Raw genomic sequence first — 13,099 nt, 5'->3', positions numbered from 1 at the left:
TAATTTGTTTTGCTAATGAACTCAGTCGAGGAAGGGAATAACTAATTTTACAGTTTTTTAAAAAATCAGTTCATTTAAAATTCCTAAACAATGTCACATCCTTTTGACAGTTTTTCAGTTGGAATTCTGTTAACTCTGAACTTGGTAAACTTCACTGAAGCATTGTAATTACGTTTTGGCAGGGATGCCATTTCAAAGCTTACAAGCTGCAGACAACGTGCAGAAATGAAGACATGTACCAAGATTGTTTACACAAAAGGATTGAAGTCAAAGCTGTGCCAGCATAAATGATCTTTAAATCATTGCTGATATTGCCCCACATTTAACATGCATAAGTGAAAGACAAACATATCCTCACCATCTGACCCAAACAGTAAACCAAGACTTTATTACTGGAACCTGCGGGAGATAAGTTTATGCTGAGACTATCCTAATGTACAGCTGAGAAGGTTCAGTGCTCAGAACACCTGGATCACAGCATCATTGCCATGGTTACTATCATCCCCTTCCCAGCAAGCCTGCTAAGTTTATCTCATCACCCAGGATTGAGACCATTTTCCCCTCAGGTAATGCAAAGCAAGTCAGTCAAGGCAAGCTGAGGCAGATTAATATAGTGTCGCTGGTTTGTGTTATCCCTGTGAAAGATTTGCACTGATCCCACGAGCTGATTAGATGGGAATTCTGTCTTATCAACATGATCTAGAAAACTACATCCTGATTTCATAACACAAGTTTTTGTACAGAGGTTCAGTAGGTCATACTCTGACAACTGCCTGTTCATATTCACATCATGAAAACACAATTTTATATTCTAAACACACACATTCATTGGTGTTCAGGCTTATTCTTCTACAAGAATAATGCATTTCCTGTTTCACAGAAATGAAAATTATATGTAGATTTTATTTCACAAATCAGAGCTCTGAAGGTTAAGCTAACTAAATTAACCATTCCCACCTTCCAGTCACTGATCTCTTAGTTCCTTCTACACATAGGCGTATATATGGATGAAAGGTCACTGCTTAAGACTAGCTGGAGGGTTTTTTTTTTAAAAGATTGTAATCTCCGATTTCACTAAGGGAATTAGTTTTGTAGTAATATCCTTCTGTTGCATATTTTTCTCTATTATTCTTTTTTTACTCTTTGCTCTCCAAAGTCAGTTCCCTAACTCATGCCCAGTACCTTTTCAGAACTCCACGTTTTTTGAGTGTCTCCAATATTGATGCGTTCCTGCCATATCACTGACACAGTGCTAATTGTTGTGAAAAATGACATCCTCTGTGCCTGTTACCATGGTGCACAATTCCTTTTCATCCCTTCAACCCTCTCTATTGCCTTTTTCACAGGCAACAAACGATCCTCCACTTCTGTTTTTCTCAGCTGCCTTTCATTATTGATCTCGTCAATCACAACAGAAGCATCTCCAGCAATATATTCTCTTATCACCTCAACATAGTTACCTCTTGAATTGCCAAGGCCGAATTCAACCCTCCCATTATTCCTCATCCACACATTACTCTTTACCAATCATCCTCTGTAGGCGTGAAGTGGAATCGGAAGTTATTCAAAACCCATCTATTTACATACTCAACATTGGACCCAAGGCATTAGCTTTCATATGTTACTGACTACATCCAGCTCCACCTGTAAATCTCAGTGGGTCAGGGAGCATCAATGGAGAGAAAGCAAGCTAACATTAAGCTAACAAGCTAGATGACTCTTTAGCAAAGCTCTCTCTCCATTGCTGCTGCCTGTGATTTCCCGCTGTGATTTCCAGCATCTTTCGGTTTCAATACAGATTCTAGCATCTGCAGTAATTTGATCCAGGTCTACCTGTACCTTTCCAGACCCTATCATTGCCTTGCCACCATCAGACCACTTCTGAGAGTCTTGGATGAGCTGTGAATGCCTCCAGTTAAAGCAGTTTTAGTCAAGTTTTACACGTTTTGTAAACATCACTAAACCTATCCCTTCTCTAGCCACTGACTCAGCTGGAAGCCAATCTCTATGTTGTCTTGAACTACAGGTTCACTGTAAAGGGAGTCTTGATTCACATTGATTTGTGACCTATTCCTCATCTCAGTCCATCTAATGCTGAAGATTTCATTCTTGCTTCTGTTACCACTTGACTCAACTTTTTGAATACTTGTGTCCTGCATGCCATAAATATAAGGTTGTTGTGGTTCTGTTCGCTGAGCTGGGAATTTGTGTTGCAGACGTTTCGTCCCCTGTCTAGGTGACATCCTCCGTGCTTGGGAACCTCCCGTGAAGCGCTTCTGTGATGTTTCCTCCGGCATTTATAGTGGTTTGAATCTGCCACTTCCGGTTGTCAGTTCCAGCTGTCCGCCGCAGTGGCCGATATATTGGGACCAGGTCGATGTGCTTGATGATTGAATCAGTGGATGAGTGCCATGCTTCTAGGAATTCCCTGGTTGTTCTCTGTTTGGCTTGTCCTATAATAGTAGTGTTGTCCCAGTTGAACTCATGTTGCTTGTCATCTGAGTGTGTGGCTACGAAGGATAGCTGATCATGTCGTTTCGTGGCTAGTTGGTGTTCATGGATGTGGATCGTTAACTGTCTTCCTGTTTGTCCTATGTAGTGTTTTGTGCAGTCCTTGCATGGGATTTTGTACACTATATTGGTTTGCTCATGCTGGGTATCGGGTCCTTCATCCTGGTGAGTTGTTGTCTGAGAGTGGCTGTTGGTTTGTGTGCTGTTATGAGTCCTAGTGGTCACAGTAGATATAAGGTCTTCCAAATGTCATGTATTAATAATCCAACTGCACCAAGTCCTGCTCACCATTACTTGTATCCTTACACTGGGATCTCAGTGGTTCAAATCCTTAATTCAAAATTCTCATCCTCATGTTATAATTTCTGTATGCACTCACTGCTCTATGTTTCTGCAATCTCAATGACTCCCTGTTCGTGGATCAGCCCTCCCTTTGGCCACCATTGTCAGTCTTGTCTTCAGACATCCAGACCTCATATTTTGGAATCCCTCCCAAAGTTCTGCAAATTCTCCACGTCTCTTTCCCTTTAAGTCTTGTCCTAAAACTTACCTCCTTGATAATATTTTCTTTATTACCCCTCTTAAGATATTTATTTCTCTTACTCACCATCATTTTGTATGATTATGGCTCTGCAAAGGACCACACAAAATTTTATTTTACATTAACAACTCTATGTAAATGCCACTTTTGTTTTCTCCCACTTAATTTTCTCCTTACCATTTTTCACTTGCTTTAGTTTACCTTTCTCATTAATTCCCCTTAATTAATTACCAGAGTCTCGATTAGAGTGGTGCTGGAAAAGCACAGCAGTTCAGGCAGCATCCAAGGAGTACCTTAATTAATTACCAGCCTTTCCATCTTTTCATGTCTGTGTACACCCACACATTCCCACCCTCTGACGCATCCACACATTCCCACCCTCTACTTTCATTTGTTTTCTGAAGCAAACTTCTTGTTGTTGTGCCAATAGTAATTGAGATCCGTAGAGAGAAGAGAGAGAATATGTGATACATGACAATGCTCTACACAGGGTCAGTGTAGGTATAAGGTATAAGGTGCTAAAATTACCAGGAAGTTTAAACTTCTAATTGGAATGATTTGTACTGCTTAAGATCCAATGCTAAGGTGTTTCTGATCTCAGAATTGCAGAACAAGCGAACAGGAAACAAAAGTAAGCCATTTAGCCCTTTGAATCTGCATTGCCATTCATTAAGATCGTGGCTGATTGGATTTTAATGTCAACTTTACATTACTGCATAGCCCCGATAATCTTTCATCCCCTTTGGTAATCAAGAATCTACCTATTTCTGCATTAAAAATACTTGACTTGGGGATTTTTTGCAATACTTACCCAGACACTTAAGTATAAATGTTCGACTGTTCAATCTCCGGTTTAACTCAGTGGTTAACAGAATTACCAAATCCACCAGACTCCACATCACAGCAAACCTCCCAATCCAATCCAGTTCCCCTCAACCTGACTACCATGAAGCAATTGTATTTCTCCTTCCATCGTTGTCATCATCAGTATTTTCCCTCCTCCTTCACCCTCAAATGTTGTGATGGATTTGAGGAAATACTGTACATGTCAAGAGTCGGATAAGAGAGATAGGGGGTGGAAGATTGTGGGTGTGTAGGATGCTTAGGGATGCTACAATAACAGTGCAGGTGTTCACATAACACAGGAATTATTCTACTAACCACACAACCACACAATCTCCCTTGGTAACATCAAGGTGCTTACCATGAGTTTAAAGGCTTGTTCTCAAAGATTATGAGGTTAAGATTGGGGCTGCCTTTGGGCCAATCACAGCTCCCGCAAACGTTTCAGGAGCATACCTGTACTAGAGCAGCATGATGGGGTCATGCAGGGATTGAGAGATTGAAGAAGGGAATGGGATTGACTGGAGTGTTCTGGAAAAAAACAGAATGAACCAGCCATCCTTATCCTGTGTCATAAAAACCCAATGCTTCTCTTGTGACCAATGCAGGTTAAAGGACTATATTTAGAAACATCATGTTCCTAACACTTTTCATTTATACATTGTATTATTCAGATGAGCTATTGCTTAAAGACAGTTCTGTTTGGCATGAACTTACAAAACAAACCTTCCTTGATCAAAGATTGACAAGTAAAGAAGGGAAAAATGAATATTGTATTCTATTGTAATATATTAAATATTAGTATTCATAGCACAGTGAATCTTAACATAGCTGTTTAGACTGTTTAGCAAGGACATCCTCATTGGCAAATAAAGAAACAGAAATAGCTTCAGAAAAAAATATGAAATTAAAGTAATTAATTAAATGAAAACCACATGGCTATAAAGTTACAATAAATACACAGATTGGAAATTTGCATTACAGTATAAGCAATTCCCTGAAACAGTCATCATTGTACTCTCTTTTCTTGAATCTGTGACCACAAACTAAAACCTGTAACATTACTCACTTGGAACAGGATCCGATATTGCAACACTAACTGTAAAACAAGTTGTCATTATCATGACAAAGCTCAGTTCTCAGGTGGTAAGATTCCAGCTCTTCATCCTCAGGCAAAATGACTGGACTTCAATTTACAGGGTCAAATAAAACACTAAAAGACAATTGTATGCGTTGAAGTTAGCTGGCTTCAGTTTGGACCATGGATTTTTGATCACACACGAGGGTAGATTATTCCACTGTGCATCCATAATCACTCCATTACAGGGGAACCTCAATTATCTGAATGAAACGGGTGGGGACTATATTGTTTAGATAATCAAATGATCGAATAGTTGAATGTTTGGATAACCAAATGCTGGACAACACAGATTAACCAAGCTTCGGGACCTTGCGATTTTGTTTGGATAATCCGAAATTTGGATAATTGAATATCAGGTAATCGAGGTTCTTCTGTGTTTTGAATCAGGTCAGATCCAACATTGTTATAAGTAGCCTACCAATGAGGCAGTGTATATCATAAAACTGCCAGAGACATTTCCATAGCTAAGATATTCTTGGAAAATCAATCTTATCTGTGTTCATAATTTTCGCTAAAACTGATTCTCTTTTGAAAGGGGTCCAACAGGAGGATTTGAAGTGGAAGAGAATTTAATTTGGTGACATCCAGGTTTTTTTGGTCATCTCTCTTAAAAATACTTCTTTTGCAACAGTCTCAAATAATTTAGTTCATTAATATCCAATGCAGTGTCATATAGACCAGGGAGCTTCCAGAAAGAGTTGCTCTTTTCTGCTCAGATGACAGTGTGTGGATTTTCCTCTTTACTGCATTTGAGAATTCAATGTTACTCAGACATTGGATGAATGAAACTGATTTTCCAGGACACCCCCTCCTTTGTAGTCTGTGAACATTCCTAAATATGGCGCAATGCACAACTAAAAAGGTGAAGGGTGCGGATTGGTGTTTGTTGCATTATGGAATTAATTCTAGACCAGACAGACTGTACATTTAAGACAGTTACACAATTTCACAACATGTTTCACTAACAGGAACCTGGAGATCTTGATCGAGAGGATGATGCAGCAGAGTCATGCTTTCGGAGGACTGGCAAAGGATGCCATGCCACCTGAACATGGCCTGAGGTCACCACCTGGGTCAGGGCCGTCTGAGGAGTATCAGCCAGCACAGCTGTGAGAAGGAAATGATCTCCTCTACTGTACCAGGATGTGTGTCACACATATCTCTCTGCTACCTCACACTCACCCCACCTCCACTACTGCATCAAACATCCACTAAAGGTCTGCTGCTCTCACTATCGCATGCAATATCTTCTATCACATTATCTCAACCACTCTGACCTCCTCCACCACTAATCATGGCTTCTGCACTGCCTGCTCATGCCTTTGAACACCTCACCTGATATCCCTAACCTGCACCAGTGGATGTGCAACCCACTTTGATCTCATTCAATCTCTCCCTTTATCTCACTACAGTAGAAGACAGCCCACATTAGAGTAGAGTAAATGCACACGGTTAACCCATTGACCCTGCTTCCGTTGGATTGTTCTAACTCCTGTCTCATTGACTTCAAACTGCAAGGTGACTTCATCATTTACACTGCAGTATTTCAGCATTGCCTTGTTGCTTGGTTTTTGAGAATGATGTTCCTTGTTCTGTGCCGCAAAACTAGCGCACATCCTTGGTCCTGACTTGCCGTAATCATCAATTTTCTGACAATAAATTGGTCAAGACCTTTGCCAAAGAGTTGACCAATCCACCCAATGTGTGTGCTCTGTTGGTTACTGTCTTGCTGCTGCAATTCTCACCTTTCAGGATCCCAGTAAAGATATTTTGTGGTTAGTACGTGACTGGATACCTGACATCGGGCAACTTTAATTGTAATTTTTCTTGTTTGAATTCAGGTTCACTGGTGAAATCTGTCAAGCAGTCACACTCGATTTTAATTTTGGCTAGCAATGGTTTCTTCTTTTGTGTTCCTGCACTGGTAAACTATGTGAACATCCAAAAAGGCTTCCACTCCAGGAAGATCACTAAGATCATGTTGTTTGCATTGATTGTCTTACGAAGGGCATCCAGAATCTATTTACAAAGCTACTACATTCATCTAGCTTCACTTCCAAGTAACCATCTTTTGCAATGAGGGCACCCTCATAACCTGTCCTACCTGTTCATCTTCCTTCTCACCGATCCGCTCCACACTCCTCTCTGACCTATCACCATTATCCCCACCTCCATCTACACATTGTACTCTTAGCTATCTTCCTCCCAGTCCAATCCCTCTCCCATTAATCTCACCACCCCCTCAGCTCACAGCCTCATTCCTGAAACGTCATCTCTCCTGCTCCTTAGATGCTGCCTGACCTGTTGTGCTTTTCCATCGCCACACTCTCAACTTAATCTCCTGTATCTGCAATCCTCACTTTCGCCACTGAATATTTTTGTCATTTTGCCAAAATTCCTTCAATTGTTGGTGTGGGGTAGTCAGATCTTTTTTTTTGTTTATTTGTTTTGGCTCTATCAGCCCAAGCTTTAGACTTTCGCCACTGAAATGTGTGGCATTTGTTTGCTGTCTATGATCTGCAAATCCAGATGCTCAGTCATGCTGTTGCAATCACAGTAATCTACCCACTCGGCACAAATATGGTATAGTACATTAATCATGGGTGAGTTTTCTTTTTAAGTACATTGGGAAAATCAAAGTTGCAAAGGTAGCCACAAGGAGGAATGTACAGAGTTAATTTGAATAATTTCCATGCTCAATATGTCATTAATACAACAAGGTTTGGATCAGGTTTTTAGATTTGATCATATGAAATGGAGCAGGTTTAATAAATCATTGCAGAGTAAAAGATCTACCAGGGAACAGTGATCATAACTTTGTAGAATTTAGAATTCAGTTTGAGAGTGAGAAACTTGGGTCAGAAACAATCATACTAAAGTTAAACAAGGTTAATCACATGGGAATGGAGGCAAAGTTTGCTACAGTGGACTGGGAAATGGGTTTAATGGAAAACTCAGTCAAGGAACAATGGTAAACATTTAAGAAAATATCCATGACTCATAAAAAAGCTAAATGCCACTGGAGAAGAAAGATTCTAGGAAAGGGACAAACTGAGTATGGTTAATCAGGGAAGGTAAAGACATCAAATTGAGAAAAAACAATATGGCAAAGATTATAAAAAAACAGAGGACTGGGAAACATAACCAAAAGGATATTAAAGAGGGATAAAATAAACTGAGGACAAAATAGCAAATAACAAAAATGAACAGTAAGAGCTTTTTTAAGTACAAAAAAATGCCTCAGTTGCTATTGGCCATTTTGATAATGAGACTTGGGAAATAATAGAAGGAAACTAGGAACTGATGGAGGAGGTTAGTCAATACTTCACTTTAGCCTTCCTGGTGGAGGACAGCAATAACATTTAAAAATATTAAGTAGTCAAGGGACTAAAGTTCACAGGTTACACATTGATCAATGGACTGCTTTTCACTTTTTTCCTCTCGAATTTAACATGTACTGTTCATTAGTAACATTCACTTGCAGTGAACTTCTGTTGTGTATTTTTTTCTCTCTCCTGCTTTTCATAGAGATTTAGAGCTTAATATAGTTTTGAAACAGTCTCTTCCCAGTGATAACAGCTTACACTTGTTCTAGTTAGTTCGACAAATCTGTTGGTATTATATAATTCTGCTGCATTTAAGGAATAATTTACAGTTTTGTCTCATATTCCCAGTCATTTCAATAGAAGCTGGTAGGAGAGAAACTGCAGCCATTTTCCCTTAAGCCTTTTTAACCATGAGCTTCATTTTTTTCAGTGAAAGCTCACAGCCCTACAGGTGTATTTTTTTTTTCTCATCCGGAAACTCACTTCAGTGCCTCTTCTGACACCATCTTTCAAGTGTAGGAGACAGCAGTGTGTCCACCATGAGGACCATATTAAAGTGATGCAATGTGCTTGCCTCATTACAGACCCTTCAGCCCCCCACATCTGTGCCGATCACAATGCTATTCTCAATGCATCCCAACTGCTTGCACATGATCCCTATCCCTCTACTCCCTGTCTGTTCATATTTCTGTCGAAATGCCTTTTAAACTTTGCTAACTTGTCTGTGTCTACTACCACTCCTGGCATTGCATTCCAGATACCTGCGCAAAAAAATGTTCGTCGTACATCCCCCTTAAACCTTTCCCCTCTCACCTTAAACTTCTACCCGCTAGTAATTGACATTTCCACCCTGGGAAGAAAAAGACTCCAACTATCCACCCCTCTCTTTATAGCTAATACATTCCAATCCAGGCAACATCATGATAAACCTCTTTTGCAACCTCTTCAAAAGGTTCCACATTCTTTTTGGAGACCAGCATAGCACACAATACTCCAAATGTGACCTAACTGAAGCTTTTTTTTAACAGTTGCAACATAGCTTGGCAACTTTTATATTCAATTCCCCCACCAATGAAGGCAAACATGCCACATGCCTTCTTCTCACCTTATTCACTTGTGTTGTCACTTTCAGGGAGCTATGAACTTGGATCCCAAGATTCATTTGTATGTGAATGTTCCGAAGAATCCTCCCAAGTGCATCATCTCACCCTTGTCTGGATTAAACTCCATCTGCCATTTCTCTGCCCAACTTTCCAACTGATCTGTATTCTGCTCTATCCTTTGATAACTTTCCTCACTGTCCACAACTTCACTAATTTTCATGCTGTCTGAAAATGTATAATTCAGACCGACATCTTCTTCTACATCATGTCTGCATATTACAAACAACAGAGGTCCTAGCACTGATCTTTGTGGAACATCCATTGGTCACAGACCTCCAGTCAGAAAAACACCCCTCCACAGCTGCCCTCTGTCTTCTATGACCAAGGAAATTTTGTATTCAATTTGTCAACATAATCTTTTGGACCAGCCTACCATGAGGGACCTTGTCAAAAGCTTTCAAGCAGCATTGTATAGGTCTGGTAGCTGATGAAGGAGCAGTGGTCCAAAAGCTAGCATTTCCAAATAAACCTGTTGGACTATAACCTGGTGGTGTGTGATTTGTAACTTTGATTAACATGCTGAGACTCACTGTGCCAACACATCACCCATGGTTAATAAACCTCAGGACAGTAAGCCAGAGCATTTAGTAAAAAGTAAAAAAATGTAAATGATTTAATTTTTTTAGTCAAGGGGAAAAGTGAAAATATGCAAAGTTGATTTACTCCAATTAATGAGACAACTTCATACAATGTATAAGACATTAGTTCAGCTAATAGCAATATTACTCATTTCATGCTGAGGTATCGAAAGGTGAGTTGTTTTGCTTTATTCTTTGTGCATGGCAATGATTTGGCCTCGACACATTTGCTGGTTTGCCCTTCTTTTAGCCTGTTTTTGATGCAAAAGAAACTGATAGAGGTAAAGAATTAATTAAGCTAAAAGGACAGATAAGGCACCTCAGCATGAACTAATTTGAAAATCATCTTGCACTTCACACATCAAAGTTATCCTGAGGTGGAAATACATTGACTGAAGCAACAAATCAGCACTGAAACTCTTCCACCTTTAACCTTCGAGTGGCAGTTTAGGATTTGTAGGTGGTAAAGTATGACAGGTCTGAGCTGGGAAAGATGTGCAGATGAGGAGGTCAAACAGAGCTGTCAGGGACAAGAGGAAATCATTCATTTTAGGATTATATCAATGTATGATTCATTGCTATGACACGCTCTGAGGATATTTGCTTACAACAATTGCTAATTACAGTGCCTCAGGACACTGGATGTGAAGCATTCCCACTTCTGTTCGTTTTCAACTTAAGTTTCAACATTTTGTTGTCTGTTTATTTTAAACTGCTTCTAAATCATAAAATGTGAAAAGGAAACATTTTGTTGAATACTTGGTGTGGCTTCTGTGCAAAACCATGTGTTGCATCTGAAAATCTAGTAGCACACAGAACCTTTGAGCAAGTGCAATTCTGCTCAGGCTGTGTGACCAATAGGAGGTTGTAAAAGATGAGGAGATCCAGGTGTGCTCTGCTTGCATTTGTAGCTCACTAAACCTCCCAAATCCTGAAATCTTTTGCCATCTAATTTATTACACCCGGTCACTTTTGGATACAAGTGAGGAGCAAATTCAAGGTTCAAGGTGTGGTGTCATTGTAAAGTTAAAATTGTTCCAGATTGATGCTAAACTTGGAATGTCACTGCACCCTTTGTGAACTTTATAAGAGCGGGCGTGCCTACCTTTAGTATATCAGTGCACTCATTTAACATTTTGAATACTAGTTGCTATTCTCAGTTTTCGATGTATTAAATTGCTCTCACAGGTTTCACCTTACCTTCTAAATATATAAACCAGCTAAAAAAAAACTCTGTGGGCAATAGTGCAATGGAGCATGCTTTGGTGACCCTGCATCTGATCCTGCCAGAGAATCTGAGGTCAGAGGATGGTCATGTCATTTATATTTCATTGTCAGGCACCTGAAGCAATATGAGTGCATTTCTCCCAGGCTATGAAGAGCGCACCAATAGAGTCCCAGGGCCAGGAGGTCTGACTGAAGTAGGAATTGTAACAGAGCCTGGAAACACTGTGCAATACAAGGCAGACAGCAGGTTACCAGCACCACTCAAAATTTGATAACATTTGACCAATTATAAAGGTGGCCAAGAAATCTTTATGTTGCTACTTTGAAATGAGTTGAGATTCCAGGCCTTGCTGGGCCCTACCCTGATTGTGTGCCAAAGTCACCCCAGCTTTCCAATTGCTGGGCAGCAGGGAAGCCGGGCCTAAGGAAATCCCCACTGCCAGCATTCAGTCTCCTCAGCTCAGTTCCCTCTGATCTTAGGGCATCATACTTAAGATTGGAGACATAATATCTTAACTGGAAACTATCAGTTACATAGTTTAAATGGAAGGCCCACAAGAGATTTAGCAACTGAGAGATATTATGCTTCTTCTGATTTAATGGAGTTTAGTGCCAAAATGCGATGAACAACATATATGGGTAATAGTGGGGGAGCAGTTAAAGTATAGCTCTCCAATGACTTTCTGTCAAAACAACAAATATGAGTTCATGAATTCAGAAATGAAAGTTCTTGTAAAGGCTTGAGCCGAAATTGAGCATGCTATTACCAGGCATTCAAGATGAAGGTAGAGACCCCAAACTGGTAGTGCCAGGGTTTAGTATGCATTGACCACAAGGTCTTGTTGGTCAACCAGAACTTAATAAAGAAGCTGGAAAACCCCGAGGAAACTGAGTTGGGAACATGAGGAGTACAATTGTGTAGCCACCATGTTCATCTATGGGGCATATCTGGCCAGGCTATTGCAGGAATTAGACAGATTCAGAAGAGCCACACCACTCATCAGCTGAGGGCTGGCATGTATCTACTTATGATTATTGTAAGACTGCTGGATTTACCCCCCATTAATATATATACCCTTAACTTGGATGCATTGTGAATAAGCAATTTGTCTCCAAGTCCCGCTATCAGAGCAGTGCAGGAACATTCAGTATCTACTTACAAGTAAAGGCAGGCTCATGTGAAACAACTTCACAGGGGGCTGTGAATCAAATCAGTCCCAGGATCTGAGAGATGGTTAACTGCAGCTTTCAACTTGGAAGCATTGTTTTTTTGTTTTCTCGGCCTCACAACAACTACTCTATAATAGAAGCACATAAACTTTGTTAAAATCCTTTTCAGGTTAATCAGGTTTTAACTTCAAACAATGTTAATGGAAAAACCAATAACGCTACATGTGGGTGAAGTAAGGCGCTGCTACGTATACAAAGGGAAAAAGAGAACCAGTAAGAACGAAGAGGAGAATGTCATCACATACCCAAAAGTGGAATTTCTGCATTAACAGGGTGGATGGAGGGCAGATTTGTACCAACATGAACTGAGTTTGGGATGGAGAAATACACCAGCATCAACTTTAATCTGTTTCGATATACATCAGTGTAAGAAGATAGAACATCAGTGGATGTGAAAGACAAGTGGAAATAAAAGCATGGGAGAGGAGTACATGTCCAGATGTATTGAGGGAAGAATAACGTAGTAATGAGATAACAAAATACTTCAACATCAGATTTAGCGAGAGAGAAAGCAACAATACATTTCGACATTAACTGCA

The 13,099-nt window shown here is 40.0% G+C and overlaps 1 long non-coding RNA gene across 1 annotated transcript in view; it reads right to left on the bottom strand.

The window, feature by feature from the left end:
• LOC122562208 overlaps positions 1–12,604 on the bottom strand; it is a 78,710-nt gene extending 66,106 nt beyond the window's left edge. Inside the window, exon 1 of the long non-coding RNA XR_006315264.1 lies at positions 12,491–12,604. This is a non-coding gene — a long non-coding RNA (uncharacterized LOC122562208). The remainder of the gene's footprint in view (positions 1–12,490) is intronic.
• Positions 12,605–13,099: the final 495 nt, after the last annotated feature.

Source organism: Chiloscyllium plagiosum, chromosome 24 (assembly GCF_004010195.1).
Source record: "Chiloscyllium plagiosum isolate BGI_BamShark_2017 chromosome 24, ASM401019v2, whole genome shotgun sequence".
NCBI classification, from domain to species: Eukaryota; Metazoa; Chordata; class Chondrichthyes; order Orectolobiformes; family Hemiscylliidae; genus Chiloscyllium; species Chiloscyllium plagiosum.
This window is presented reverse-complemented; position numbering and strand designations above follow the sequence as displayed.